The 6,000-nt window shown below is 34.9% G+C and overlaps 1 non-coding gene across 1 annotated transcript; it reads left to right on the top strand.

Moving 5' to 3' along the window:
• The first annotated feature begins 5,567 nt into the window (after positions 1–5,567).
• Positions 5,568–5,758, top strand: LOC135727026 (U2 spliceosomal RNA). The gene has a single exon (XR_010525110.1). It is a non-coding gene; the product is annotated as a U2 spliceosomal RNA (small nuclear RNA).
• Positions 5,759–6,000: the final 242 nt, after the last annotated feature.

Raw genomic sequence — 6,000 nt, 5'->3', positions numbered from 1 at the left:
TACCGTAAGCTTCATTCCCTTTATAACAGGTAAGGTTCATACTGTTTTATTCTTTTGTACTGTTTTATTCGTACTGTTTTAAATCATTCAGTAAATGCAAAGTTAAACTGATGTGTTTTTAATCTAGATTTAAAAGTGTCTACTGTTGAAGCACATCTGATCTCTTCTGAAAGCTGATAATAACTAAATGCTGATGCACCTTGTTTTGAGTGAACCCCTGTTTTTTCTAAATGACCTGATCCTATTGCTCCGAGTAATCGGTTTCATATTCGATTAGCATATCTGTCATGTATTTCGGCCTGTAGCCATGAAGTGGTTTTTAAACAAGTAACAGTACTTTTTTAATCCATTGTCCATTGCAATAATCGGCCCTGCTGGTGATGAAAGCATGAACAAGTTTCTCTAAGTCCTGTCTTGAGACAAAACCTCCAATTCTGGCAATATTTCTGAGATGGTAGTAAAAGCAGAATTCCTTATTATTTTTCTCTATCTCAGGCTCTATGGCATATATGTCATGATTTTATTTGTCTATTTATATGTCTATTTACAAGGACTGCCTTGGCCAAACGTTATTGTTAATTAATATTGAAGCAGTTATTTAACATATTTCCTTTGAGTAGTGATTTGTGTAATGATCCATATATCTATTTTTATGTATATTTTTAACTTAGGAATGTGATTTTAAAGCACATATTTGTTATTGTATGACACCTCTCATGTTATGAAAGTAAAAAATAAATGTATTTTCTGATGTCTTGCATTTCTGTTTTTAAACTGTTAATCCTTATCAAGTGCTATACATTAGAAAGTGGATAAATAACAAAAATGTCACTCCTGACAGCTGATAAATTAATCGTTCTTTATAGCACCACTGAGGTGAGCATTTTTCAAGGCAAGATTCTTTATAGAACCGTATAAAAAGGTTCTATATAGTACCAAAAAAACGGGTTCTGCTATGGTTACAAGCTGAAGAACCCTTATTTGGTACTATTTAGGAGCATTTGTCTTTAGAGTGTTGCGTAGGTTCGAAACTTTCAATCTTTAAACCAAAAAAAAGGGTCACACGGTTTTATTTGTGGTGTGGACATGAACACGCTGCAGGCATTGAAATGTAATTTGTAATTTATTGTCTCATTTCATATTTAACAAATAGAAAGCAAAGTGCTATTCAATCAGTTTAACTAAACAACTGGTGTTCCTCAATTTTGGGGCCTATTTTGTTCAGTATATCAGTTTTGTTCAGTTTTGTATGTGCATGCAAAAAGCATTCAGCGAGCAAATTAACTGAAGCTTTACCTTCGTGTTTCTTTTTGTATGAGTGATAACTGTTTCTGTATGTATTTGTATGGTTTTTTTACAAGTATAGAGTGAAATGCACACGGTGAGTAATGAACGCAGACCTTCAGTGCCGGATCTCTGACCCGCTAACCTCCATCCCGACAGCCAGCGCCTTCTCCGGATGCCATTGCGGTATCGCTCCTCGGCTTTTTGGGTAAAATCGAGTGGACACCGGGGACTACACGTTTGAATGGATTTTTGACCTTCGGCTATGGAAGCGAGGCTTGCTCCGTCCACTCCGTGCATCGACTCTGGCGCTTTCCGGGGACAAATAAGGTGAGTTTAAAACCAGAGTTTGCTTCTTTTGTGCGTGGTTGCCAGTTTGTTTGCCAATCCGTGGTCATAATATGTTCTGCTTCGTGGTTTCTCCATCGCTCAGTACTTTTCTGTGTTTCTATTTTACGTAAAGCTAACACCAAAACGATTGTGGAAAGCGCTATATAGATTGTTCTCAAAGAAAAAACGAGAAACAAACCCATGTGAATATGGGTCAAATTATCTAGGCGGAGCACTTCGTTCAAAGAAAAACGCAACAGAATTGTTTGCGTTGAACAAAGACAATGGTGCGTGCAGACATCGAATGTGTATTGTGGATAAAAAATGGCCAGTGGGGTGGGACAATTTTTCTTGAATTAAGTGTTTATGGGAAAAGTTAACGAATTTTTTCTTACCCTGTAGGCAGATTTATTTGCTTGTTTTAAGCATAAAATAACAGGAGAAGAAATTGTGTAGGGGGAGCAGAGGGTTTTTTTTTCGTTCAAAGAAAAGCAGCGTGGCACGAATGAATGTTTGGCTGAAATGCTATCGTAATTTCCCCCTTAATTTTCCTTACAAACATGAAACCAGAGAGAAGGGCCAGTTGGCATCGAATTGCACCTTGTATTCGGTGATTGATTGAGGAAAAATATGCGTATGTGTATATATACACTTGTTTTGTTGAACAGAGACAATGGCCGCGTGCTCCAGCGTCACCTATATGCCTATTTCACAAAATGGCGCCTTTGACCGGAAGTAAGGAAAACATCGTTCAGGTTGCACCACTACGATGGCCACTCAATATAGTATGGACTGACAGCTGCTTTGTTTTCTCCTACACATGAATTTACTTGTAAAAATAACAATAACATATATTGTCGATTGGTGTTATATTATTTTTTTAGCATTTCGTCTTATCAAAATATATCATATGTTAGACAGCTGTCAATTTTAAATAAAATAACGAGACATACATAACTATTCGTGTCTGCTCCCGTTTATTGTAATGAGTCTGCACATTTGGAGAAATACTTAGACATTTTACTTCTTATTTCTTTAGACTGAATAATTATTTCTTATTAATTCCAAAGTATGAGACCCGATGATCTAATCGTGGTGTATGTGCTATTCCTCGTTTGTTTGCCTGCATCCATTGCTTTACGGCTTGCTTGTTGCGTTGAAATGCACATTTGATTTCTTTACCAGCATTGGATTTAGACCATTCAATGAGAAGAGTTAACAGCGTTTATTATGATTGATAAGCCCTCAACGGAGAATGAAGTCTGCATACATTAAAAGCCTTATTTTGTTTTTATCGTGTGCCTTCCAAAATGTATGCGACGAAACTTAAATCACGCAAAAAATGAATGGTAACTAGACGTGCTTGTTGTGTGCAGGGAGTGCATTTATTTGTAAACTTTTGCTAAATCAAAATGGTTTATTTGTATTTGCTTTTTACCTGGGTTTTATCAGGTTCGCAGTCGGGACATTTTTAATCCATAGTGTATGGAGTTATCTAGTAGAAAATGATCTGCTGTTTTTTGGTAGAATGTTGTGTGAGCTAAAGAAACGAGGAATAAAACACACACCGCGATTAAAAAAATCAGATCGCATACTTTGTAATTGAAAATAAATAATAATTAATTTCAAAGAAATAAGAAGTAAAATGTGTAAGTATTCCTCAAAATGTGCTTTGGACTAAGTCCCCCGTCATCACAGCAAACGGGAGCAGACCCGAATAGGTATGTCTAGTTATTTTATTAAAAATTCCCAGCCGTCTGTAAATTCATGTTTGAAAGAAAAAAGTAAATGAATATCTTACTTACTGTTTTTGTCTTGTTTTCTAGTGAATATCTGACAATTCTTAAATGGAGATACATTTACTTGGTAAGCAAAGTGGCTTAAGATATTATGTATTGTAATAGAAAATTGTTATAAAAACGTTTTGTTTTTGCTGGGAATTCTTGTATATATTTCACAGCTATATAATTAATTATAATAACGCACTTTTTGTTGATAAACATGTTAAAAAATACATTAACACAGAATAATGTGGCAACAAATCAAACGTGCATTTAAATGCAACAAGCAGAAAATAAATAAATAAAGCAAATGCATGGAAAAGAAACGAGGAATAAAACAAACACCGCGATTAAAAAAAATCAGATCGCATACTTTGTAATTGAAAATAAATAATAATTAATTCCAAAGAAATAAGAAGTAAAATGTGTAAGTATTCCTCAAAATGTGCTTTGGACTAAGTCCCCGTCATCACAGCAAACGGGAGCAGACCCGAATAGGTATGTCTAGTTATTTTATTTAAAATTTCCAGCCGTCTGTAAATTCATGTTTGAAAGAAAAAAGTAAATGAATATCTTACTTACTGTTTTTGTCTTGTTTTCTTGTGAATATCTGACAATTCTTAAATGGAGATACATTTACTTGGTAAGCAAAGTGGCTTAAGATATTATGTATTGTAATAGAAAATTGTTATAAAAGCGTTTTGTGTTTGCTGGGAATTCACAGCCATATAATTAATTATAATAACGCACTTTTTGTTTATAAACATGTTAAAAAATACATTAACACAGAATAATGTGGCAACAAATCAAACGTGCATTTAAATGCAACAAGCAAAAATAAATAAATAAAGCAAATGCACGGAAAAGAAACGAGGAATAAAACAAACACCGCGATTAAAAAATCAGATCGTATACTTTGTAATAATTGAAATAAATTATAAAAATCAACAGGTTTATATTTAAAACAAGTAAAAAATATCTGCCAGCGGGGTAAGAAAAATAAACTTAATTCTAGTTTCAACTTAATTCAATAATAAACTCAATTTAGGTTTATTTTTCTTACCCCACTGGCAGATATTTTTACTTGTTTTAAGCCTTAACCTATTACATTTTAGAATTTATTTCAGTAAACAAGACTTAAATTCTAAGCCACTTTGCTTATTAAGTAAATGTATCTTGATTTAAGAATTATTTTTTAACTCGAAAACATGAATAAAATACTAAGTAAACGAACAGATTGGGATGTTCAAAACACTTAAACATTTTTTTTTTCACTCTACCCTTCATATTACAGCTGTCGAAAAACCACAGCAACGTTGACAGACCTGGAAGCCATGATATATTAGCAGTTTTTAAAATAAGTTAAATCTAGAATCCTTATTGGTTTTAGATACTTAAAAGCAATGAATGATCTTCTTTCTTTTGAATTGATTTGGTATTATGGAGGAGCTCTGTGTCTGGTTATTGAAGATGATTTGGTCTTTGCTCCTATGTTGGCTTATTTTTTGTTATTTCCGTTACTATATATATATATTTTTTTTTTTTCCCCTTTGTTTTTTCTGATTTGAGGTTATGAAAATGTTTTAATTTGTAATAAAGGTTTTTTGAAAATTCTAAATTCTCTCTCTCTCTCTCTCTCTCTCTCTCTCTCTCTCTCTCTCTCTCTCTCTCTCATGAGCGTGGATCAGTTCCTGCATCAAGGAAAAAATGCGCATCCTGGTAAATTTCAGAAGTTAGACGACTGAGCTGCAGCGGACAGCGTAAGATTTATGAAAACACATTTGAGAAGAAAGGCAAAGCATGTTTCACAGTTAATCCAAGACCATAATGACAATTTTGCGCTCTGTTTCCCGAAGCTCGTGGAGGCGTGGAGCAGCATACACAGTTAAGGTATGTGCGATCTACCGGCATTACCTTTACGATCGACGTATTGGATCTGCAAGCTGCAAGCAAATTAACTGAAGCTTTACTTCATGTTTCTGTTTGGTTAAGCGATGACTGCTTTTTCCCAACAGTTTGTGTGTGTTTTCTGCATGGGTTTAGAAAACATGAACTTCTGATCTGCTAGCTCAACGTTCTACCTCTGTAACGTATAGAGTTAAATGCCCGCTAGCCTCCACCCCAAAAGCCAGCGCCTTCGCCGGCTCCCCCTTTGGCTGCGTCTATTCCGGTATCGCTTCTCGGCCTTTTGGCTAAGATCAAGTGTAGTATCTGTTCTTATCAGTTTAATGTCTGATACGTCTCCTATCCGGAGACTATATGTTAAATGGATTTTTGACCTTCGGAAACGGAAGCGGAGCTTGCTCCTTCCACTCCATGCATCAACATGGTATTGCAGTGTTTCCATGAATGGTGCGCTCCCCTTCTCGGGGACAAATAAGTCAAATACAAAAAAAGAATTTGCTTCTTTTGTGCGTGAATGACGGTGTTTTTTCTAATACGTGTGTTTCTTTAAATTGCTGTGTTTTCGTTGGCTTTATTGGTTTAACGAAAAGCTTGCGTGGAAATGAACACGCTGATAAAGAAATGTTTTTGTAATGTATTTAATTATTTTCTTTACAAGTTTGTGGTGGTGATCCGAGGACGAATTAAACATCCTCGACAC

This window comes from Paramisgurnus dabryanus, chromosome 9 (assembly GCF_030506205.2).
Source record: "Paramisgurnus dabryanus chromosome 9, PD_genome_1.1, whole genome shotgun sequence".
NCBI classification, from domain to species: Eukaryota; Metazoa; Chordata; class Actinopteri; order Cypriniformes; family Cobitidae; genus Paramisgurnus; species Paramisgurnus dabryanus.
This window is presented reverse-complemented; position numbering and strand designations above follow the sequence as displayed.